The following is a 26925-nucleotide window of genomic DNA, read 5'->3' as shown; positions in this document are numbered from 1 at the left end:
TTGGCTTACTTACTTTCTTTGCCACCCTTCTCTTCTCACATTTCCCAGGGGCAGTGTAGGGTAAGACGTGATGGAATAGGTGAGGATAAGGGGAGGTTATCACCTTCTCAAAGTCACCACTGTTGTTTCTCCAGGCTCAGATTTCCAATGTTTTTGATCCTGTACAAAGGATATGCTGAATTTATATTTTGGAAAATGCCAAATAAGCAAGCAGCAAAAACAAAACTAGGCCTAACCTAAGGCAAATCCAAATCTCACCATCATAGAATGAACTAGAAAACAAGAAAAACTGAAACATTTATTATTTAGCTCCAAAAAATGTTTAATTTGTTTTTAAAGTTTGGCATTATAATGTACTACTTTTTTAGCATGGTCTATAACTTCTTTGTGCCAGTATTCTATCATAAGTTTGCAATATCATATGGATGGTCAAATATGATACTTGATTGGTTGCTATGATGATCATAATACAATGATTAAAGCAAGGAGGGTCTCAACTTGTTTTGACACATCTATACGTTAAATTTTTTAAATTAAGTGATGTTTTACAATTGCTGTAGTTACTTGGTAAATGTAATTATGTGAATTAAATGTTTATGATGTTTTGTAATTAATAGTTACCAAACTTTCTTTTATAAATTTGTGTGTGCAAGTTTGAAAATTGAATCTGAGTAAATTAGTATTCATTTAGCATATTACTTAAATAAATGAAACTGCAATTTTGAAAGACAAAATACTCATTCTATTCTGAGGTCAGTGAAAGATGCAAAGATATTTTCATCGAACTCAGATGGTGATGCTATGACCAACTTATTATTTTCCTTCCTGTAGTGAATCACCGAGATAAAGACCTATCTCCATGTTAGTTCCAGAACTCGAAGACTGGTAAAGATGAATTTCATTGAGGCAATCCACAACTTAAATAATTTTTTAATGCTTAAAGAAAATACTTACTGAATGTTTTCACAAAATTAACATGATTGCCCTAACTTGTGTTTTTATTTATAAATGCACATGCCTGCTGCTTTACAAAGTCACCTGAAAAAAAATCCTTAATCCTTGGATCTACATTTGGGCAAAAAATCAATGTAATTGGTAGGCAAAATAAAAATAACTTTTCTGAATTTCCACCTGGATCTCTACTTTCACTGAATATACACTTTGTTCAAGACCTTTCTTGGAACAGAATGTTTAGTAGAGTCTTCACATCAGGTAACACAAGAAACATTTGCATTCTGAAAGAATACCATTTGGATTTCTTCTACAGCTGGTTTCAGCAAACTATTTTCTCTGCAAGCAATCATTGGATGTTATTAAGTATATGTTATCTGAAAAGTACTGCGTTAAAACATTCGTTGCAGCCTCCTTTTCAACGTGAGAGCTGCTAGTCTACCTTGCTGGAACATCTTGCGCAAATAAATGCCAAGGAAGTTGTAAAACCTCTCCTCTTTTATGGAATTTGGGTGAAGGAGAATGATAAAAACATGCCATTATCTTTCTGCTTATGACCAGTAATTATGTCACGTCACTTAAACCACTTTCTAAACATATAAAGAATGTGAAAAAAAATGGTTAAAGGAAGAAAATACTGGGTGAGACTGGGGGGCTGAACCTGGTTCCAATCGTCTCCTTACTTCCAAAAGCCTCTATTCAGGACCCAGCCTCCTCTTAGCCTCACCCCTGTGCACAAAGCCTCATGTCCCAGATCATATTAACAACCAACCATATGGAAGGGAGAAAGGACCGGAACCCATCACTGCTAGGAGCCCTCTCCTTATACCATCGTGAGAGAGCTAAATATGCCTTCTCCATAGAAATGTTATATACTACACGGTAGGTTTAGGTTGCATTGCACTGGCTTAGGTCTGGGGGCTACTTCTAGGAAAAATTAACTTCTAAATCTAACCAAATCAATAAGTGACTCTAGAAGGCTATTTTGAAGTGGCTGACAGTCTGTTTTTTACCATATTAGATCTATAGCTGTCATTTGAAAGGGCTATTCATTCAAGTGCTTTGGAGTAATAATTTCAAATGCCTTTAGCAAGTTGGAAAAGTCACTGCCCTCAGATGACTAACACAGGAAAGGTCAATTAAGTAATAATCTATTCTATTCTACCAAGCTTCTTCCCCCGCCAATGCCAAAATATAAATTTATTTTTCAAGAGCTCAAAGGTTTTAAGAAGTGTTCTGTATTATGAATTAGTTATATTTTTAAAACTACCTTTTCTGTTTAATCTAGATTACATAAGGCATCTAATTTTCACCTATTTCTCACACCTGAACTTTCTTCCCTTGATTCTATGGGTCATTCCTTGATTTCAGATCCTTATTAACCTGGAATATTGTAATTATCTTTCAGAAGGACTTTTGGCTTCTAATTTTTCCCACTTCTAACACATGCTATTGGCAGACTAGGTTTCTCAATGTAAGGAGCACTGATATCACCACTATGTTCAAAGATTTTTATTTGTTTGTTTGATTTGTTTTGTTTTTTTCCAGTATCTTTCCTGTTCAATTTGTGAAGTCCTAACTTTCTTAGTCGGGCATCCAAAACCTGCTTTGATATCTTGCATATCTACGTTTTCATTCTCGTTTCTTACTTTCCAGTTTTATAGATACTTATTTCAGGAAAGTTGGACATTTTCATATTCTCCTTAACACACTGCCCACATTCCCACATCAGGACTTTGTTCACATGGTTTCCTCACGAAACAGCCTCACTTTGCAGCCTCTCCCACTTACAGCCCCGCACTTTCCAGATGCTTATGTTCTGCTCCACCTGGAAGGACCTTTCTCAAAAGCTATCTTAACTACAGTCTATCCATACGCTTAATTTATAATCTCTTCTGCATAATCTTAGGCTGTATCTTTTCTCTGAACTCCAACAGAACTTTTTTAGTCTTTGTTTAAAAAAAATATTTGTTTTATTTATTTATTTGGTTGTGCCGGGTCTTAGTTGTGGCTTGTGGGCTCCTTAGTTGCGGCATGTGTGTGGGATCTAGTTCCCTGACCAGGGATCAAACCCAGGTCCCCTTCATTGGGAGCATGGAGTCTTAAGCACTGTGCCACCAGGGAAGCCCTCTTTTAGTCTTTTTTGAAATATCCCTTTCTGTCTTCAAAGTGTTAGGCAAAACTACAGTTTTGGTTCATTTAATCAGCCTATGAAAACAAATGTTATATGAACGTATTCATATTTCCAAAATAAATTAGGCTAAAACATACACCATGCTGTTTTTCTTACTAGCACACTCCCACTCTTCTTGGTAACTATTGCATACTTCCACTCTCTCCTCATTATACCCACTCCAATCTTCACTTCAGCTACTGGTCTTAGTCTTACATTACTAAGAAGAGAGGCAATAAGAAAACTTCTTTCCAGCAACATAGATAGACCTAGAGATTATCACACTAAGTGAAGTAAGTGAAAGAAAAACATCACATGATATAGCTTATATGTGGAATCTAAAAAACTATTATACAAATAAACTTATTTACAAAACAGAAACAGACTTACAGACATGGAAAACAAATTTATGGTTACCAAAGGAGAAAGGAAGGAGGGATAAATTAGGAATTTGGGATTAACAGATATACACTGCCAGGGCTTCCCTGATGGCGCAGTGGTTAGGAATCCACCTGCAATTTCAGGGGACACGGGTTCGAGCCCTGGTCTGGGAAGAGTCCACACGCTGTGGAGAAACTAAACCTGTGCTCTGCAACAAGAGAAGCCACTACAATGAGAAGCCCGCGCACCGAAAGGAAGAGTAGCCCCCGCTTGTTGCAACTAGAGAAAGCCCGTGCGCTGCAATGAAGACCCAATGCAGCCAATAAATTAATTTAAAAAACAGATATACACTACCATATATAAAATAGAGAGACAACAAGGTCCTACTGTATAGCATAGGTAACCATATTCAATACCTTATAATAACCTATAATGGAAAAGAATCTGAAAAAGAATATATATATTCTTTATATATGTATATAACTGAAACGCTCTGCTGTACATCACAAACTAACACAATATTTTAGATCAACTAAACTTCAATGAAAATAAGAAGAGAACTTCCACAAGCTCACAGCGAATCTTCTGCCCATTAACCTGCTTCTCAGTATACAGAACTCTGCCCTGTCTCATTTCACCACAAACTCTCCTTGCTCTTATTAACAGTAACTTTTTACCGTGGGTAATAGACCTCATTCTCTCTTGCCTCTATGCCAGGATATCATTCCAAAGGTCTCTCCTAATTCTTTCTATCTATACTATATAATTTCAATCGGTATAAAACCATAATGTAATTGTTTTTATGAAAAAAAGGAAAACCTTCTGGGTTTCTGTAGAATAATGACAACCACCTACACTGGAATCTTTCCTCACAGTCTCTAGAAAACCCATATAGAACAAGAAGGAACGCACATGAAACCACCCTTAACGCATTCCTAGATGTTAACTAGGAGACAGAAAATACCACGATCCTTAATTTACATAGAAGTAAGGAAACAAACATCCAAAAATGAGTGGGGCCAGGTCTGGAGGCCAAGAGTGAGGAAGAGACTGAACAGAAACAAGGAGGTGGTGGGGGCCAAGCAATGGCAGAAAACATAAAAGGACTCCTGAGAGAGAGGGTTCTACACTTAAATACTGAGAAGAGGTCACAGCGTGGACATAACAGGACCCCTGAGAGAGAGAGTTCTACACTTAGATCCTGAGAAGAGGTCACAGCGTGGACATGAAAGGACCCCTGAGAGAGAGAGTTCTACACTTAGATACTGAGAAGAGGTCACAGCGTGGACATAACAGGACCCCTGAGAGAGAGAGTTCTACACTTAGATACTGAGAAGAGGTCACAGCGTGGACATAAAAGGACCCCTGAGAGAGAGAGTTCTACACTTAGATACTGAGAAGAGGTCACAGCATGGACTCCTGGGGAATTATAAAGAAAGGACTTAAAAATGCAGGATCAAAACTAGCAATTTTAGAAAGGCAAGGCATAGCTTCTGGGAGAAAGGGAGGCATTCCTTGGGGCATTGGTGCTGGTGGGAGAGAACAAACAAGTGGTGGAAACTAAGCATTCTATGGAAAGAGAATTCAAAGTCAGAAGACTTACCAACCCTTCTCTTCCCCTGAATTAAAAGGAGCCATCTATGAATAAAACTGCCTTTAATTGTACCAAAAGAATTTAGAAACTAAGAAATTTAAGAATCCACACCCAAACTCCTCATAGAGAATTACCTGTTTTTTGTTGGTATAGGAAAATCTGTTCTTTCAGAAGGAACAGACATTAGCAAAAAACATCCATATATAACTTAGTGAAAAAAAAGCAGAAGATGAGAATCAAAAACATTTCAGCTGATGAAAATTACTCTCATTTAAAATAAAAATATCAAAAAGAAAAAAAAAAGGAAAGGCAAAACAAAGCTAGACAATATAAAGAAAAAAACTACAAATATGTAACATTATATATATATAGCGCACGACACACAAAATGAGTTTTGTCAAAATAAATTAATCATATTAGATATAATGAGCTTAATCCATCTCTTAAAAGATAAACATTTTCAAACTGACTTACAAAGTAAAAGTCAACTATATGCTGAATTAAGGAAATAAACCTAAAATGATGTTATTCAGAAAGCTAAAAGTGAAAGGATGCACAAAAATGTATCAGGAAATATAAATAATAAGAAAGCATGGGTTGTAATCCTGGTAAACAAGGTAGAATAGGTAAAAAAGCATTAAAGGAGACAGTTTATAATACTAAAGACCACAATACATGATGGAGATGGTATGGTTATCTATGGACCAAACATCAGAGGAACTCACTTTATAAAGTAGAAACTACAGGTAAGGCAGAGGAAATAGACAGAAAACCACTAAAAGTAAGCGATTACCATTCTCAATGCAACAGAAATCAACTGGATGAAAAAAAAATTAAGGCTAAAGAAGAATTAAGCAACATCATGTAGAGGATAGACCATATGAAAATTTATAGAATAACAGAGAAAGTGACTTCAACTTAAGTGCACAAAAAACAATCATGAAAACTGACCATATATTTGGTCCCTCAAATGCCCCAAATTTCTGTAAAGTATAAATATTACAAACAACATTATCTTACATGGATATGATAGTTTTAGAAAATAACACAATTTAAAACTAAGCAAGAACAACAATAACGATATCTCCTTATCCTAGAATTAAAAAAAAAACAAACTCTATTAATTCATTGGAGAAAGAGGAAATAGGAAATTAAATTGAAGAATTTCTGAAAAATAATGATAATTCAACACTGCATATCAGACACTCTTGGCTCTAATTAAAGTGATAATCAAAAGAAAATATATAGCTTTATGTATTTATATTAATAAAAATCAAAGAGTGAAAATAATTTAATTAAATTCTCAAAGCAAAAGTTAAAAAATGGAAACCCTAAAAAAACAGCAGGAAGCAAATAATTAATGCATGGCAAAAATTAATGAATTTTAAAATAGAAAACAGTACAACCAATTAATAAAGGAAAAAGTTGTTTTTTGACAAAAATGAAGATAATTACAAGCCCACCTAATCAAAACATAAAAGAAAGAAAGCATAAACACAACAATAAATTATAACTGGTAAAAATCATTGAAATAAAAAAAATTAAAAACTAAGTGACTATTTGCCCAACTCTACGCAGGTAAACTTGTAAACCTAAATGAAATAGATAACATTCTAGGAAAATACAATTTACCTATATTTAACCCAGTAGAGATAGAAAGGTTAAATTTCTATAGAAGAAAAACGTCATTACAGATATCCTCCAAACCTTCATAGACCAGATATTAAGAATTATATGATAGTATTCATGAATAATCTGAGATAACCCATGATGAAAGTTAAGGAAACAATAAAAAATTCAGAAAATTAGCAAAATATAAAATTAATATGTAGAGAGCAATAGTTTCTACATATATTAACAATACCCAGTTAAAAGATATAATGAAAGGGAAACTTAATTTACAATATCAGCAATAATATAAAATATTTAGGAGTAACATTAAGGAATATACTTGGCAGTTCCCTGGCAGTCCATTGGTTAGGACTTGGCACTTTCACTGCCCCGGGTTCAATCCCTGGTTGGAGAACTAAGATCCTGCAAGGCGCGCGTGAGGCCAAAAACAAAAACAAAAACAAAAAAAGAAAGAAATGTACAAAACCATATGAGAAAAGCTGTAAAACATTAAGGAAAGACAAAGAAGTAAACCTGAACCGATAAAATGATGTTGTTTGTTATTGGTTTGTAAGAGTCAAGATCATAAATAGTCAATTCTCCTCATCTTGCCTGATTATTTTCTATATGAATCTTAAAATCAACTTGTTTAACTCCATGAAAAAAGATTAACTATGAATCATACTATGTGTGGCTGTCTTCTTTCACTAATAATTGGTTTTCTGAAGTTAATGTACATTGCTGCTATGGTTGCAGTTTATTTTTATTGCTGTATAGCCTTCCTTTGTGTGAATTGTCCACAGTATATTATCCATCCTATTGTTGAGGATAGTTTGCATGGTTTCCAATGTAAGGCATTAATTCAAATAATTTTGCCATGAATATTATTGTACGTTTACTTTGATTAACATATTTACACATTTTTCTTGGGTTCAGTCTATGCATAGAATTGCTGGTCATAGAGTATGCATAGATTTAGTGTTTGGTAGATGATGCTAAAGAGTTTTCCAATGTGGTTGTAAAAATTTACACTTCCACCCACAGTGTATGAGAGTTCTGATCCTTCCATCCTTAGCAACTATTGGCCTTTTGTCCTTTCATTTTGGTCATTCTGGTAGGTACGTAGTGGAATCACATTGTGATTTTAATTTGCATTTCCCTCGTAGCTACAGAAGTTATTGGTCCTCTTTTATGAAAAGTCTGCTCAAGTCGTTAGACCATTTTATACTACTTTGCCATCTGGCCCTTGGTTAGATTTAGTCAAGAGAAAAATTTGCAGGAGATCAATAGCCGAGAAACAGAAATGCTTTACACTTCTGTGTCTCAAAAGGAAGCAGGTCCTTTTGAGGTAGTTTCTGGTAGTTGCAGGTGAAAAAATAACAGGATCAAAGTGTTTCTAACTCCAGCTTTGCAGAGATAACACCTTTCAGCAGCCCGGTCCTGGTCAAGGCAGCACATCTTAGCAGATCCAATATGTACCAGAAGATCACACCCAAAAGAGATTGCAGCTTTGGAACATTAGTATCTAATCTCTGATTATCATTCATTTTTCCTTTTATTCTTCCAGACCCTCTCCTTCTCTCTTTTGCTGCTCCTTCCAACATTTTTCATCCATTTCCCTATATTCCAGTTCCCTATCTTAAATGCCTTTGGCTTGACAATTAAATGCTTGGATTGGTTTCTGTGTTCATAACTGGCTCATAAAGGGCCTGAGAAACAGAAAAATAAAGTGACATATTCAAGCATGTTCATGAAGCATTGTTTGTAATAGTAGAATACTAGAAAAAACTCAACTGGCTATCAATATGAGAATGGACAACTCATGATGTATTCACACAATATAATTCAAAGCAATGAAAATGAACAAAGCAACAGCATACATAATAGGGAAGATGAATCTTAGATACTGCTAAGTAAAGAAAGTCACAGAAAATTGCTATCTTTAGGAAGCTGTTACTATTTATATAAAGTAAGAACAATACATCATATTATATGTTGTTTAGAGCCACATACATAAGTGCAGCAAAAAGACAGAGAAAATAAGCTCTAAATTTAGAATATTGTTCATTTCTGCATGGTAAGCAAGGGGATGGAACCAGGGAGGAACACAAAGAAAACTTTAAAGATAGCTGTAATTTTCTAATTCTTAGGTAGGGTGGCATATTCTTCAATGTGAGTTCCATTTTATTGTGTCTACATGTGTATGCTATTTGTTTTGTATTTCAAGTGCCAGAAAACAAAAGTAATTTTTAGAAAAGAAGGCATTTATTGCCCACTCAAGTTTGGAGCCAGAAAACAAAATTCTCATTATATACATAATTATAAAACTAAGTCTATTTTCTGGACTTCTAATTTGTTTTATTTGTTTATCTGTTCTCTAATACCTTACTATTTTAATGTCATGTTTACAATGTTTTTATAGCTAATATTTGCAGGTCACCATTTTTAATGTTAGACATGCTATCACTCATATCATACTTACAGTAATGACTTTCATTATCGTGGACCACTTGTCTTTTATTCTTAACTAGAGAAATACTAATTTCTTGATACATTTTTAAATGGTCATGTTTTTGTCTTTTAAAATTAGCTCCATTCTTAGAACTGGAAATTTTAAATATAGTAGAATTAGAGATAATTTTTAAAATACACATATTATCATAGACTTTTAATGTATTGATAGACTCTTTTGGCAAACGCATGAATAAACTTTGGAAAGTAAAACTTTGCTTGACATAGGGAAAGATAATTTTACTGAAATGTCAAGTATAAAGAGAATGCGATTTGTTAATAATATTATAGTGGTTTATTATTATTCACTAAATAGACAAAATTTAAAACCTTCAACTATCTTATGAATGAATTTTCCTTGCAAATGACAATTCCAATAAAGTATATCTGTGCTTCAAAGGTCAGAATGATCATTGAACTAGATAAACTTAAAGCTACAGGATTCTGTTTTAAGCTTGTAATTTAGAAAAACAATAGCTCCATGTTAAACTGGGCATTTTGGAAAGCTGTATTTATTCCTTCTGGTAAGTGAGATACAATTCAGTCTATTTCAGCAGCAACTTGCTAAAGTAAGCCTGCAGATTAGGAAACGGCCCACCAGCCTACTTAATACACAAGCAGATCCAGTCAAATGGAAAATGTGTGATTTAAGTCATTTTTTGTATATAAAATAATAACAGTGTTAATCATAATTATTAATATTATTATTATAGGGTTGGACTAAGGATTTAGCATTCTGGCCTGTTTTAAACCTTTGACATTCACTTAGTTACTAAGTTATTTAAATGACAGTTACATGAAAGTCACTCTCTTGATCAGCAGAGGTCATTTCCCATTAAGCCCATCTCCACTCTGCTGTTTTAGGACAACGTGGTGGGCATTTTTTTTTTTTGTAGTGAAATTAATTATACCTGTAAATCATAGGATGTAACACATTTGTGATATTTTTATTTCTGAAGAAACAAGAGGAGAGAAAAAATATGAAGAGAATGAAAATCAGGATTCTCTTAACTGCTTTATTACACATTTTGCTTTTTTAATGGAAAAATAGGCATCATCCCACAGCTAAAGAAATCTTAGAGGCATAAATACAGTAGGAAAGGAAATCATGAATTTTCTCCTATTTGTGGAAACTGATGGTTTAAGTTTGTCCAACATAAACCTCACTATTTAGGAAAGAAATTCTATCTAATGCATTTATTTGGAAGGTATTTTTATAATATCTGTAAGAATCTGTGGGTTATTTTGGAAAATCTTCCCCCGTTTTGAGGGATACTGATTTCACTGTGGCTAAGCTGCTGCTTATGACCTTGAACAAAGCAGAAGTCTTGGAATGCCTTCCTGCTGTCTGCACAGACCTGTTCTCTCTAGTTACTGCACAAAGGAATAGTTTAATTCCACTTGGAATATAGGTATGTTTGAGTTTCAGGAAATAATGGAGCACTGTTGATTAGTTGTGAACTAGAACAAGTAAGCCACAAGAGGGCATATTTTTCTTGGTTTCATCACCCTTAAATAAATAAGGCTTGCCTCAATTAGGTACCATAGGAATCCCTCCCCCTCTCCCATTTTCTTAGAAGAATACACTGTGTCTAAAGCATGTTCTAAGGGTGGCGTGGTGGTACGAGGTATTAAGAAAAGCAAATTTAAAGATTTTTTCTCTTATATGATATATAGAAAAGTTGTTTACTTTTCCTTAAAATCTTCCCTTGGGGATGGTTTGTTGCTATAAGAACATTGTTAAAAATAAGAAACAGAGTCATTTATTTGATTTTAAACTCCCCCATTCTGCAATAACTCTGTGGAGTCCTATATCAGATACAAAAAGCCTTTCCAGTCTCTAGTGCATGTTTATAGTCAAGGAGGTGCTCTCTTCTGAGGTCTCAGGACTTGGGCCAAAGGGGTTGGGCTATGTTTTTATTTTTATTTTGAAGTGCATTCCTGCTGAATTTAATTATTCACCACACCCCAACCCAGCTAAGTAAATATAACCTTAAGATTCTGGCTTGGAAAGGTTTTGAAAAATAGCTGATTTTTTTTTTTCTTTTTCTTTTTTCTTTTTCAAGAAAAGGCTCTATAGCAGGGTGCTATTTTGCAGAGGGCATTGAGGCAGGAGTCAGAAGGAGCTAGGTGATCACTCCACCTTCTTGGCCTTCTTTTCCTCATGTATAACATGAGGGCCAGAAGGGCTTTGAGGTCTCTCCTAACTCTGAAAGTTTATGATTATTTATGATGTTATAAGAGTTTAAAACACAAAGACATTACAATTTCACATTCCGATTAACTAACCTAAACTATCTTCTGTCTTTATTTGATGAGAAACAGGGATCCATTTACTTCTGAGAGTTCTATGCATGTATAATTAATACTGCATTAAAGACAGAAGTCAGGAGTGTTCTTTTCCACTACTAAACATGATATAATTATCTTAATATGTAACTAGCTAGTGATCAAGTGATGAGTGAATTGTCATGATCAAATGAATCAGATGGGGGAAAAAATCTGCAGTTTATAAGGGGAAAATATCTGATAGAAGAGTAGGAGGTGGGTAGGCTGCTTTCAACTCATGCCATCACTTGTTTCAATCAGACATAAACTAACATATATCCCAGTTTTGTCATATGAGTATAACAACATTTTTATCTGTTCGTACTGTTATGTTAATATGTGAGAAAACATTCATAAAGTAGTATTTATTATAAGGCAGAGAGGTTTTATGTCTGACCAAGGTATGATTAGTTTTATAGAAGTGAACACTAAATGGCTTGGGTTTCATCTCCATTTTCTTGTCTCTGTGCACAGAACTTTGCAATCTCTTTTATCTGTCTTTTTTTTTTTTCCTTTTAAATTCACCAAATTTCCATATGCTTTGTGAATGGAAGACTGCATAGAAAAGCACCTTCTGCAGAAAGTGTAGTCAAATCCTCTGAGATCCTGCTAGATTTAAATTCTGGACCCAGTAATTATCTTTCTCCTGTCTTCTGGGCAGAGGTAGCTATATGTGGAATTGGAAAAGCCTAGAATATAACTATTCTACTCTTTCCCATCCCTGCTACCTTCCTTTATGGCTCCCAACATAGATTGATGATTCCTGAAATTCTACAATCAGAAATTTATTCCTTGGCTTCACTCAGTATAACAATGTAATACTTTGAGAAACAGTGTATTTCATATTATCTAACATAAATCTACTACCATACAGTAAGAATGACTTACGTTCAATCTGTGAGCCCTAAATGAAGATGAGTGAGGAGTGGTATGCCACAGAGGAAGAACCTGGACCCTCAAGACAAGTTTACTCATTCAGCAATGTTTCCAAGCACCTGGAAAGTATTTTCTGTTTCCTTTTTCTTTCTTTTTTACCCCTCAGACCAGAACAGGCATAGCAGCAACAATTAGGTAGTTCTAACTGATGATACACACATCTCTTTCAGTGTAATTAAGGATTATTTACTGAATCTTGAATAGTCACCCTTGAAGATAAGCTAAACTGTATAATACACATTACATTTTAACAAAACTTAAAGTAAAATAGACCTTTCCTACTGGGTGTTATTTCAAGGATTCAGATAGTGTATTAAGCAACACTATAGGACAGATTACCAAATTGCTTTTGGTAACAGTAAATTTCAAACTCTTAAAAAGGATTATAAAACCATACTGGTGGGATCCTGTAGAGTTAGCAGAAATTTCAGAAATAATTCAGTGACTAATTATTGTTATCACATCCACTGTTTTCATTAATTCATTTAATCCCCAAATATTTGTTAAACACCCATCATATGCAAGACACTCAGAGAAGTATCATGAGGATTACAAAGCCCTGGACACAGCTGAGGCCATTCATCACAACTGAGCTGTGTGGTTGACTCTGCCTGCTGCGTGCTCAGAGTAATTAAAAGGAAAGAAAGCACAGAACCCAGTTTCCAGATGTTCTTCTCATGGTATGTTCAGGATACCCTAGTAAATACAGTCTAAATTTGAAGTCAGGGTACTTCAAACCAAATCAGTTCAATACAAATTCATAGGCACTGTTTTAGGAGCTGGGGAAACAAGAACACAAAACAGGCAATACGCCTGTATGGGATGCAGAAAAATGCATAATTTATTATGATATAACATGAAAGGGACTTATTTAGTAGTGAAATCAAAGTGCTTTGGAAAAACATGAGGGAGTGATTAATCCTGCAGTGGCTTTGTGGAAAAGGCTGAGACAGTAGCAAAAGGGAGATGTCATTTGCCTTGAGTATATTAAGCTAGGATTTTAGACAGGAAGGAAAAAGGGGAAATCCAGAGTTAACCACAACTCTAATTAAATACAATATTCTGGCCAATAAACTGACAAAATTATTAGAAAATTAATAAACAGAGTAAAAATCTAAAAGTACTTATCATGAACGCACCATGTGCAAAACCCTAAGCTATGCTTTGGGAGACAAAAGAGGTATTTTGTCCTCACAATGAGATTGCAATTTGGACTGGGGGCAATGGCATAAACAAATAAAAATAATATAAAAATAGTTTTAAATGCAACAAACACATCAAGTGTGTGGTTAATTATAAAATGAGTGGTATAACACTGAATATAAAGCATTCAGAAAAAATGTGGCTATAGATTGGAATAGTCTGTAGGGCTTTAAATTGTCCTGTATCCAAAGAGGAAAATTATGGGGTTGGTTGGTTGACAGTCAAAACCAAGGTTACAGTGATGGGGCAGTATGAGACACAGGAAAGAAACTTGGTCAGAGTTAGGAAACTTGAGTCTCTCCTGAGCTGGCTCTGCCACCAGCCATCTGTAACTTAAAATGACTCATTTAGCTTTGGTGGCCCTCAGCTCTCTGCTGCAGAGGGAAGGCTGAATGAAGAGTCTCCTCCCCCAGACCAGTTCTTCCATTGTTGCCACTGTCTGCTCGCTGCCCCCAAATCGAAACCCCCCTGGTCGTTTGCCAAGGGAACTCTGGGACCTTACGAGCTGTGCTCTTAAGTCAACCTGACAAATGCAGGACCCCATGGCTGCTTTTTTCTATGGCTCCACCCCAAGTTAGTTTTATGTTTGGGACTAATAAGTGCAAGGAGTGTGACCACAGACCTAGAGTTCCAATCATACAAGGATTTACCATGTAGCCAATAAGGCCCCAGTTCAGGACTCATCCCTTGCAGAAGCCCTTTCCATGTCCCTGTGGTCAGCCAGACAATGAATTCATATGTCGTATGTTTTTCTAAAATCTGTAGAATTAAGCTATTTCTGTATTAGTTTTTTCAAGAGGATCCCACCTCCAAATAGTGTGAGTTCCAGGCTCCACAAAATGTGGATCCACCCTGGTCCCCATACACTTCCAAGTTTTCTATTGCGTGACCAAGGTGTGTACAAATCTACAAGGAAATCTAACACAGGAATAAGTGACGTAACCCTGCTGGCCTGGTATGAGGTAGAGAGGAAAAAAGACTTACATTTTGTGTGTGTGTGCATGTGTTTGTTTTCTGTTGGCCTCCTGCTTGGTCCTTCCTCGGTGCCAGCCCCATAGTGGAGGGCTGATCTCTGTCGTTCATCCTCAACACCTGCTCTTTCGAGGCCAGTAACAGTGGATCGGGGTTTTACATACTGGAACACAGCTCCTCTTTTTGAGGCTTAGAGTTTTTGAGACAGTGTTTGTCCTGTTTTTTCGGCAGGGAGTCCTTGGAGACGTTATGGTATAGAATAAACAGGCCCCAAAGCAACCCGGGCGCGGGCTCAAACGTCAGAAATTCCTTTACATACAGAGTGCCCTGTCCGGAAAAACATCCCCCAGCGCGGCCGGAGCTACATTTAATCCACGCTGCTGACAGCCCGCGCGCCGACTGGGATGGACTTTTGCACGCTGGGGAGGACTGGCGTGCGCACAGGGGAGGGGGGCCGAGGGCTGGGGGAGGAGATCGGAAGGGGAGAGGTAATCCCCGGCGTTCTGAGCATCCCCTTTTTAGAAAGACTGAGTCTCTCCCGGGACAGCTGCTGCGGTCACACCACAAACTTAAAAGCCGCCCTCCCGCTCCGAGCGTGCCTTTCCTCGCCACCCTCGCCTCCCCACAGCTCCAGCTGGTGCCTGGCTCCGCGCCGCTCCCGGCAGGACGCTCGGGGGGCAGCAGCGCCCCCTGCCTCCCGGCCTGGCCTCTGCGGCCGCAGCCTCCACGCTCCGTCAGGGCCGCCGGCGGCTCCGCGGCTCAACCAGGGCTGCCGCTCAGAGGAGGTCGCGCCGGTGTCCCGGGTCGCCGCCTCACACGCCCACCGCCTGCATCCCCTTCCTCTCTCCCGGAAAAGACAGCGGGCACAGAGAGAGGGCGAGAAGAGTTCGCGGCAGGTAAGGCTGGTTTCGGGTCACCTGCTGCTCCGGTGGGAGGACCGCGGTGGCCAGTAGGGGTGACTGGATTTTGGGGGTGGTCGTGGGTCCGAAGTGAGAATGCCGAGCGGCCGGGAGATAAGGCAACGTTCTGGGGCGGAAAGAGCGCTCCGGAGCTGACGGGAGTGGGCACGCGGGGGGGCCAGACGGGGAACTGGGCGCCGAGGCGCTGACGGTCCGGGCGCGCGGCGCGGGGACAGCGTGGCGGCGGGCGCAGTCTCCGCTCGCCGCCGCCGCTTCCTCAGCCCGAGCTTTCCGCGCCGCGTAAAGTTTTCCTCCCGAGACGCGCCCGGGAACTTCGCGCTCTCTCTCGCCCCCTCCAGGGCCCCGGCGGCCGCGAGCGCGTCTGAACGTGCCCCGTGGCTCCTCTGGCTGCAGGTTCATTCGCAGACGCGTCGGTGAGGACAGTCTGGCGAGGATTTGACCAAGGGCGTCTGCGCCCTCACTCGCTCCTTTTCCCGAGGGGCTGGGGGGAGGGGACGGGGATACCGTGGCGGCTATTTGTGTTGTGGTGCTTTTGGGGAGGGATGGGCAACGCCTTTTTCCCTGTGAGGGAACCGCGACGCTCCGTCTGACGGGAGCGTGCTTCCTCCCAGACTCTGAGGGCAAAGTTGGAAGCAGACACCAGCCTCAGAGCTGGCTGACTGGGAAAGGCGGCTCCTGCAAAACGTACTCTTGTGGGGGCCGGGCATCCCTCCGTACCCTCGGCTTGGCTCGCTCCGAAAAGGCCCGGATTTGACTCCTGCTGGGAATTTAACCGGGTGGATTTAACCCCGCCGGTGTTTCCCCCCTGCTCCCTCATCACGCGCCTGGAGTTGACGCGTTAATGGGCCGCCCTGGCAGCGCCCGGGCCGTTTTCGGCACCGGCTCATTTTCCTTCCCTCACGACTTGAGTTCAACCTCGTGGACTGAGTTGCTTTGCTTCCGTCCCAGCGCGCGGGGGGTACTTGACAGGAGGAGGAGGCGCCGCACTCCCGCCACCAGGCTGGACTCGAGGGGACTGGACGGGAGCTGCGCAGCCAGCGCCTGGGGCCGCTGAGGTCCCCAATTCCGACTTACGGAGATTGGAGTTAAATAGGCGAACTTTTCGCCGTTTAGCCCCGAGCGAAGCCGTAATGAAAGGCAAATGTCTCTACGAGAGCTCTTCTTTCCCCACCAAAGCCCCTCCCATCCTCCCTTAGCTTGTCAGTGGTGTCTGCAAGAGAAAAAGAGGGGGCGGGAACGGAAAGTCTCAAATTTAGCCGAAAAGGTTCTCCTCCCCTGCGGGGGCGCGGGGTGGGGCGTGCTCACTAAAGGATGGAAAGGGTTGAGGGGGAGGTAAAGGAGACGGGACGAGACCCCTCCTGGGTCTGGTGACCCCTCCTGGGTCTGGTGCTGCTGTTGTGTAACCATGGCAACCGCCAGGGCACGAGCGGTCAGAGCCTTCCGGGTTCTGCACGTGGAAAGAAAAATGTGAAGGGTGGGGAAGGGAGAGAATCACATGTCATCACTCCAGTGTTGCCGTCGCTTCTCGCTCTGTTCTGAGGCCAGAGAGCCAAGAGGATGAGCAGGAAGGGTCTGGGTTGGATGTGAGCAGCCCCAGACAGGAGTTGCTTTAACTCTGTCCCGCCTCGGAGTCATTGAGGCTCAGCCGAGTAGCTAAAGCTGGCCAGAGGGACATCGTTGGTAGGCTACAAAGTGATGGTTCAGGTCAGGAAGATGGGAAAAGGCCTTGGCCTTTGAAAGAGAAAAGGCCAGGAAATACAGGAAGGTGATGTGGGAAGAGATATGACTAGCGTCAAGAGGAAGCTGAGAGACAGTAAAATGGTACTGATTTGGACTGCCAACATTTCAAATGGAATTTGCCCATTATGAAATGAAAAATTGGTGGAAAAGGGAAGGGACATTTATCAAGTACTTCTTGCATCCTAGGTACTTTGTACATTATCACGATTAATATTCTCAGCAACACGATATGAAGTTTCATTATTTTGTTTGTTTGTTTTTTAGATTAAAAAAAAAAAAAGCAGAGACACACAGAGAGTTAGAACTGTGTGCTGTCCTATTTTGGCTTTTGCAATTTTAAGAAAAATCATAGTTCTTAAAAGTGGTATCGGTGGTTACGGGAGTAGACAAAGCAATTATTCTCATTTTCGAGGTGAGAATAATGAGATGTAAAGGTGTGTTAGCTGATGCGTTCAAATATAAGCTAGTAAGGGGCAGAGCTGAGACTGGAACTGTTTTACCTGGATTCAGGTCACCTTTTAAGGGCTTCAGGCAGCTTTCCATGACCCCACTTAAAGGGAGGACCTTTCTAAGATCAGTTGATGCATTATCTGTATATTATAATTTACAGGGTAAGAACCCCGAGAATTTAAATGGGAGCCAGGGTTGAGGATGGGTATGGGTCACATGAAGTCTGTAGGTCAAGGATCTTATGTACATGATATTAGTAATCTATATTTATAAAGGTCTTCTTGTACCTATAGGAATTATTAGTGGCTTTAATAATGTTTATAAAGGAAAAATGAAAACAAAAGAAACATTTTTCAAATAGTAACTCCATGGCTGCGTTGAGAAAATTTCCTGAGATTAACGAAGTTTTCCTTAGTCTACTTACTGCCTTCATGACCTGAATAACTACAAAGTTACTTCATATTTTGGCACCACTATTTCACCTTTGTAAGAGTTTGTGGCCCATTCACTTGGGAGGAGTAATAATTTGACTCCTGTTACCCCTCCTGCTGACTCTCTGAGAGGGGAGGTCAAGGAAAAAATGTCTGGCAGTGCAAAGTGTTTTGGAATTATTAGGAAACTATAACCAACACTAGCAGAAACTAAGGGTAAAAGGTAAAGAAATAATTATGTATCTTTTGCCTTTTTGCAGAATTTGCCTTTATAGTTACATCTTAGTTAATGAATTTGCTTTATAATTTTGCATGGGAAGAATGCACAAAGTTAAACTGTATTTTTAATCTCTTTTGTGTGTGTGTATGTGTGTGGGGAAGGGCTGGTAAGGGTGGGAGTGTGAATTATTTTTGGTGTCAGGGAAGGTCAGGAATATAAACAATTACAAAGGCAGAGGAAGCACATGTACTGTTTCCAGTGACAGGGTAACAGATCAAATATAGGTTTGAACTTGAGTCACCAAGCTGAATTACTCTCACATCTTTTCTTTTCCAAAGCTAGGAAATATGTTGTTTGGGGTTGGAGTTAAATTAAGACAGGATGTTTTGTGGTGCTCAGTTCTTATTCCTCATACTGTGTTCTCGTTCCATTGGATGGGTATTTGTTAACTATCAAAAGGTTTATCACAGACCTGAAAGTGTCTCTGAAGGTGTCCTCTGGAATTGGTAGGTATCTCTGTGGCCCAGTGTTTGTTTTCTGCTTAGACAGAGTACTGGGTGAAGTCATCCCCATTTTTATCAGGTATTAAGAATATCAACTTCTCAGTCTCAAGGGGAAAACATTCCAGTTGGTGCTGATTTAATGAATATTAGTATGTCTTCAGATTGTTATAGCTTCATTATTTTAGAAAAAAACGTGACTGAACTTTACTGTTCTGTCTGGGAGATGTAATGCTTTGATGACAAATGTTCTTTGGGGAACATTCTTATCAATTAATAAATGATTTATTTAATAAACATGAGTAACCATAGCTCTGTTTGAAAAGTTATTCTTTCTGTATATACCTGGAGCTATATAGATAACCTAGGTAAAGTAGTAAATATTTCGACTCAATAACATAGTCCTTAAAGAAAAAAGAAACATTCGCATTTGTGAAATAAGTAGTAATAACAACAATAACAATGACTGACCATGGGCAACACTTGTTAATCACATAACTTGCTACCTCAAAACTTAGTTAAAAAATACTTTCTTACTCTAGGAAATCTTGGCCAAAATTCCTTTCTATTTTTATATCTTCATCCTGCCTTTCAAGTTCTAAGTTTTCAGTCATTTGCTTTCTTATGTTGTTGTTTATGATTCCTAACCGGATCATAAGAGCCTTGAAGGAAGGACTTGTCTTCTCTAACTTTTTACACCTTCAGGTTAGTGCAATGCTAAACATATTTAGACACCTAACAAATATTGAGGTATAATTACTTACCAAGCAGTTAAGAGAGTGATTTTTTTTTTTTTTCTTTGCGGTACGCAGGCCTCTCACTGTTGTGGCCTCTCCCGTTGCGGAGCACAGGCTCCGGACGCGCAGGCTCAGCGGCCATGGCTCACGGGCCCAGCTGCTCCGCGGCATGTGGGATATTCCCGGACCGGGGCACGAACCCGCGTCCCCTGCATCGGCAGGCGGACTCTCAACCACTGCGCCACCAGGGAAGCCCAAGAGAGTGATTTTGAATCTCTTTGTTGCCTATCAAAGATCAGCTTAAAGACCTTTGGTTTTATACTTTACATTCTCTGAGATTTTAGAAAGGAGAGTTTTTTCTTTTATATGAGTTTTACCCTTTCATAGAAAAAAATGTTGAGAAGCTGTTTTATCATGATGCATAACATAGAGCAATATAATGATCATGTGAAATAGGGTTTATAAGAATACATAGTAAAAAGAGGCATATTACAAAAAGTTACATTTTATTTTTGAATTTCTTGTATTTTTTAGAAGGATCTAAATTAAGAAATGAGAATCTGCATCATCTGTGTCTGCATTATTTCACCTTAACTTTAAGTACCTAAATAATAATTAGAAAGAAGCATAAAGCTAAATTAAATTCACTGCAAACAAGAAATACACTGAGAAGAAACTTGAAATTATTTTGAAATTTAAGTAATAATAATGAGGTGTACTTAAATTATTAGACATTCACAAATATAAATTATTAAAGACAGATAGTTAAGTGCTTGAAAAAGTTGCAATATGTAATAAGATATACTGTTTAGATTTTAAATGATTTTGGTGACTTTTAATCTATCATCATTAATATTTGATCATTTATTTCCACGTTAATGATGATATTTAATAACTTAATAGAATAAGAATTAAGAATAGAATAGAATAGAATAGAATTAAGAATTAATAACTTAATAGAATTAAGTTACCAAGTGTTCACAGAAGAGTTTGTGTCTCTCTGAATCTGGTATCCTTTTAAACATATGGTGTCTTCTGCTTCAGAGATTAGAAATGACATACTTTATGTCCCTTGTTTCTTCTATAGGGCATTTAACAATATAACTTCAACATTTTATGTTTTTAAGTATGTTCTACTAGAAAATCACAGGAAAAATGGGAACATTCGCTGTATTTTTCTAATTAAATAGAATCAAGCATTATTAAATGGGACTATAACTACAAAGAACAAACTCGAATAAAAAAAGCAAACAGTCTAGATTATTGAGCATCTTAAAAGAAATACAGTATTATTACTTTCATGGAAAATAAATAAAATTGTATAGATATATAGATGTGACATTATTAATCTACCATCAGATAAATGTCCAATTTATTTTTCCTATACTAATTATGCATTTTACTTGGTCTTTTGTATATCTTAAACTGCTTTTAAGGATTATATTGTTATATTTGGTCCTGAAATGAGCCTATATAGCTGGTACCTACTGAGTTAAATATATAGAGTTTCAAGCACATTATATTAGCAGAAATTAGACTAATAAAATTGCTCAGTAGAGATGTTGTCTGGATTTATGTTAGTGAAGAGACAGAGAAGTAGTATAGTTTATGCATTTAATATCAGCATGTATGAACTGCTTAAAAACAATGTTCACAGAAAAGTACCCTCTTAAGTTGCTTACATAGTCCCATAGAAGCCTTTTTAAAAACATGTTATATTGACCGCTGAAGCCATGCCTCATGATGTCATCTCAAGTTATGTCTAACTAATCTGTTGGCTTTTTTTTTTTTTTTGATGGAATGTATAAAATCAGTGTTAGGCTTTTACTCCTCCTTTTTTTGTTTTTTATCCTTCTCATAAAGAGCAGTCCATACATAAGACATTCAGGCATTTCTTGTGTTTTGGTATTTGCTGTTGTTGCTTTCAGATAAATCTTTGTTTTTTACATCTGAAATGGTTGTTCTACGAAAGAAAGAAGTGTTTTCTAAGGTAAAAAATGAACACCATTTTTACTTGGAGGAACGCTTTCAATTTTGAAATATAACACTTCATTTCAATGATAACTATTTGGAACTCTCAGAATTCTCAGTTTACTTGTAATACTAAATACGAGGTCAGTAGAAGTTGATATCATTGGGTAGGCCAAAAGGTTTGTTCCTTTTTTTCCATAAGATGACTCTAGTAGCACTTAGTTGTCTTTAACTTCATTCAAAACAATTTTGTTAGATTGTATGTGACAGCTGTGATATCAGCGTGCATTTAGAAAAAGACTTATCAAAATTGGTGAATTTTGCATAGCCATTTTAATATTGAAGACGGAAGAAGAAAAGCAACATTTTTGGCATATTATTCTTTACCATTTCAAGAAAGGTAAAAATGCAACTGAAACGCACAAAAAGATTTGTGCAGTGTATGGAGAAGGAGCTGTGACTGATCGTGTCAAAAGTGGTTTGCGAAGTTGCGTGCTGGAGATTTCTCGCTGGACAATGCTCCATGGTCGGGTGGCCCAGTTGAAGTTAATAGTGATCAAATCGAAACAATAATTGAGAACAATCAACGTTATACCATGCTGGAGATAGCCAACATGCTCAAAATATCCAAATCAAGCATTGAAAATCATTTGCACCAGCTTGGTTATGTGAATCTTTTTGATGTCTGGGTTCCACATAAGTTGAGCGAAAAAAACCTTCTTGACCATATTTTTGCATGCGATTCTCTACTGAAACGTAATGAAAACATTCTGTTTTAAAAACAAATTGTGACGGGTGATGGAAAGGAGATACTGTACAACAATGTGGAATGGAAGAGATCATGGGACAAGCGAAATGAACCACCACCAACTACACCAAAGGCTGGTCTTCATCCAAAGAAGGCAATGTTGTGTTTATGGTGGGATTGGAAGGGAGTCCTCTATTGTGAGCTCCTTCCGGAAAACCAAATGATTAATTCCAAGTACTGCTCCCAATTAGACCAACTGAAAGCGGCACTCGACGAGAAGCATCCAGAATTAGTCAACAGAAAATGCATAATCTTGCATCAGGAGAATGCAAGACCGCATGTTTCTTTTATGATCAGACAAAAACTGTTACAGCTTGGCTGGGAAGTTCTGACTTGTCGGCCATATTCACCAGACATTGCACCTTCAGATTTCCATTTATTTAGGTCTTTACAAAATTTTCTTAATGGAAAAAATTTCAATTCGCTGGAAGACTGTAAAAGGGACCTGAAACAGTTCTTTGCTCAAAAAGATAAAAAGTTTTGGGAAGATGGAATTATGAAGTTGCCTGGAAAATGGCAGAAGGTAGTGGAACAAAAGGGTGAATACGTTGTTCAATAAAGTTCTTGGTGAAAATGAAAAATGTGTCTTTTATTTTTACTTAAAAAACCGAAGGCACTTTTTGGCCCACCGAATAATTTGCATTTTCTTGTTGAAATGGGGTGTACATTCTTTTAGAGCTTTTATTTTTATAGTAATGATTTTCATTACAGATAAAATTCATGATCATTGCTGAACGACTAGTAAACACAGATAAGCATAGAGTAAGGGCTAGTAAGAATTTATCCATGAATGTACTACACACAAATATATATATTAATTCTTAGCTTAAACATGAAATTTATTTTAAAAATAAATTTTGTATGTGACAGCTAGTGCCTAGATCTCATTTTCTAACATTATTTTCCAGTGAAAGGAACCAGGGATCCTCAGAGAAATAGCTGATTCTAGGACTGGGGCAGGAAATGTATGTGAGCCTGGATCATCTTGTGCCAAAAAATAAGTGTTCCAGACACCCACATACATCACCACACCACATATGCACAATGACAGAGGTATGTCAAAGGGTCATAGGAGCCAATTAAAAAAGCTCCCAATGGCCAAAGCTGGAATAATATGAGCAAAAAAAAAAAAGTATTATTGATTATAACCCAAGGTATAAAATAAATATCCACGAGACCATGCTGCTATAAGTAAATGATGAATAAATTAATAAATGAAGGAGAAGAGACAAATCTCCCATCCAGTAGAATTTCAAAACAATTTATGTAGATACTCTGCCCTCAAGGAAGGGGAACATAAAACTCCTTACTTCTGAAATGAGTTGAGCATGGTCACTTCCTCTAAAGAGTACTCAGGATGGTAAGGAGGGAGAGAATACTTTACAGTGAATAAACCTAGCAGAGACTGTCTCAGCCAGGTGATCATGGTCAACCTCAGTAGTCCTAAAGCATGTTGATAATATGTGCCCTTCATATGAGGGATGAAAAGAACACTGTCCCTCTCAATCTCTCTCCCAAAAACCTATAACCCCCATAAAACCATGTGAAAAACATCAGACAGATTCCAGTAGAGGGACAGTCTACAATATGCTTGACCAGTACTCCTCAAACCTATCAAGATCATCAAAACCAAAGTGAGCCTGAGAAACTATTGGAAGCAAGAAGAAGCCAGAGAGACACGAACTAAATGTAATGTGGTGTCCTGGATGGGATCCGTGAAAAGAAAAAGGACATTAGATAAACACTAGTGAAATCAGAATAAATTATGGAGTTTAGTTAATAATAAAAAGTCAATATTGGTTTATTCATTGTAACAAATGTCCATACTAATGTAAGATGTAAAAATAATAGGGGAAACTAGATGTGGGTTCTTGGGGAACTCTCTGTACTATCTTCTCAATGTTTTTGTAAATCTAAAACTGTTCTGAAAAATAAAGTCTATTTTTAAAACTTGTATTTGAAAGCATATAGATTAACCATGGTGAGAAACTGTATAAAAGGTGAACCATTCTCTGGTCAGAAAGGTTAATGCCATTCAATTTATTCTCCTAGTTCAAGGTGCAACTATTTTACCTTTTTTTTTTCTGTTGATACTAAATATAGTAGTTCTCATTATAATAAACATGTATGTTGAATTAGTTCTCATAATTACTTATTTTTCAAAATAAAATGTATTACTTGGATTAATAAAAATTTTCAGATCACCATTGTGGGAGGTTCTCATGCAAAGAAAGCTATGTATCAGTCATGTCTTATAAATCAATCTTAAATATTAAAAGAGAAGGCACACTTTTTTTCTACTTCAGTCTTTGCTATTTTATTGATATTGACAAGATCCATCCTCTGTGCCAGATGTCTTCAGTTCTACATGATGATTGTGCTTTCAAAATTCTTGCCAAAATGGCTCAATGACTATGTATTCTTGTTTCTCCTCTTTGAATCCCAAGGACATCTACTACATTAAGTATGTTAAAGATTATTTCCTATCAAATGTTATATGTATAATACACTTACCATTGCTATTTTGAAAATTAAAAATATACCTAGGAGGCTTCTACATCCCCTCAAATTCCTAGAAGCTGAGACTTAGATGTGTTCTAGAAATGTAGATATGGGCTGCCATTTTCCTTTCTACGTGTGTGTGTGTTTGTGTGTGTGTCTGTGTGTGTGTTTTCAATGCTTTCCCTCACTTTATGTATATACTTTCTATATATAAAAATCACATATTATTCCTTCTATTCCCTGTGTTACAAATCGTTGCATATTTTTTTTAAATCTGAGTTTTATTCTCTTTTAGTAATAAGCTGTCTTGCTTACTGTTGGACCAAAAGTCCTGTCATTTCACCTTTCTTATTGAAGCTTTTATACATGCTGATGTCATTTTTTTACTGTTATCTCATATTTATAATTATTTAACAATTTCCTGACTCTGTGCTTTACACTTAACTGCTTTTTGTTGAATTTGTGCTCTACCGTGGCAGTTGTTGAAAAGTTTAAACTTGCTTTCCCCCCCCGCCACCGTTTTTAGTTTGTGAATCATAGCACACAAAAAACACATTTCAACAACTTGTTCGGGAAAAGCCATGGAATTCAATCCCAGAATATGTGACTAAAGGGCCTCTTTTTTGGTGATACCCCATTGAACTTCCTGAAATAATAATAATAATAATAATAATAATAATAAGTATCTGAAAAAGACTCAGATCAATACAACTAATATGCTCTGGGATATCATTGGAATCTTAGATACAAGGTTTTCATTTTTGTTACACAGGAGAATTGAGTACAATTTTGAAAAGAGAGATCCTGCCTGTGATAATTTAACTCAATCAAAAAAAGGAACGAAGAAATATAAAATTCTCACCAAAACCTTTAGAAATGCACATACCTAATTTGTATAGTAGAGATATGTGTGATCTACATTTTTGCATGGACTACCATTGTCTCCTTTTTTATTTCATATCAACATATTTTCAAGTAATTGGTGACTTATGAATACATAATTATAACGAGTATTATTTTTAAAAAATCGTTTCAAATGAAAATAATCATCTCAAATCTCATCAATTTTGAGGTTTGACTCTCCTTATCAGAAGACAAGTTTTTTAAATAGTGAAATTGTATACCTATTAACTTTACCCTTGACATATGTTCTGATTCAAAATTCATTCTTTTGGCCACATAGCTTCTGTCTTGTAGCTTCAGATATTTCCTTATCATAATCAAATTAGGGTGTTGTAAGTTGCTTTCCGAGCAGGTTGGTAGAAGGTTAAAGTAGCCAGACTATTCTGTCTGCAAAAGTATTTTCATGATGAAACAGTATAAGATGAGTTATGTATAATTTTAAAATGGAAAATTGATATAAATCAATAAATTATTGTATCAACTTATGAAGACTTTTATCACCAGTAAAGTAGCTGTTCAAAAGCATTTGTACTGGATATACAGATGAGAGAATAACATTTTCCTTTCTTTGGCTTGATTCATATTTCACAGAGCCCTGGGGATTGTTGTGTGAGACTACACTGTGATAAGGTTTGGCAGAGACTGTTCATTGTTCAGGTTTTAAAAAGGGCAAGTTGGGCTTCCCTGGTGGCACAGTGGTTAAGAATCCACCTGCCAATGCAGGGGCCACGGGTTCAAGCCCTGGTCCGGGAAGATCCCACATGCCGTGGAGCAACTGAGTCCGCAAGCCACAACTACTGAAGCCCGTGCACCTAGAGCTGGTGCTCTGCAACAAAGAGAAACTACCTCAGTGAGAAGCCCGCACACAGCAACGAAGACCCAATGCAGCCCAAAATAAATAAAATAAATAAATTTAAAAAGGGCAAGTTTTTGGCAGAAATAACTTACATAGAAGAGGAATGCTATGTTTACCCATGTGCACTCAATAAAACCCTTCAAAGAGCTTGGGCTGAGATAGTAGGATTCCTCACTTGACCCTACCCTCAGTCTCTGGGTGTTGATTGTTTGGAGCCCTTCTTTTGT

General features: G+C 37.6%; 1 protein-coding gene across 4 annotated transcripts in view; it reads left to right on the top strand.

Moving 5' to 3' along the window:
- The first annotated feature begins 15390 nt into the window (after window positions 1-15390).
- SEMA3D (semaphorin 3D) overlaps window positions 15391-26925 on the top strand; it is a 209187-nt gene continuing 197652 nt past the window's right edge. For 2 of the 4 annotated variants that reach the window (XM_067746095.1, XM_067746094.1), the window contains exon 1: window positions 15391-15556. The gene's annotated coding sequence lies outside the window, so the exon portion shown is untranslated. The remainder of the gene's footprint in view (window positions 15557-26925) is intronic. The other 2 variants (XM_067746093.1, XM_067746092.1) reach the window with 1 other exon arrangement.

The sequence above is a fragment of the Pseudorca crassidens genome, chromosome 8 (assembly GCF_039906515.1).
Source record: "Pseudorca crassidens isolate mPseCra1 chromosome 8, mPseCra1.hap1, whole genome shotgun sequence".
In the NCBI taxonomy this organism is placed as follows: domain Eukaryota; kingdom Metazoa; phylum Chordata; class Mammalia; order Artiodactyla; family Delphinidae; genus Pseudorca; species Pseudorca crassidens.
The sequence above is the reverse complement of the archived record's forward strand: the minus strand, read 5'-3'. Positions and strand labels throughout refer to the sequence as shown.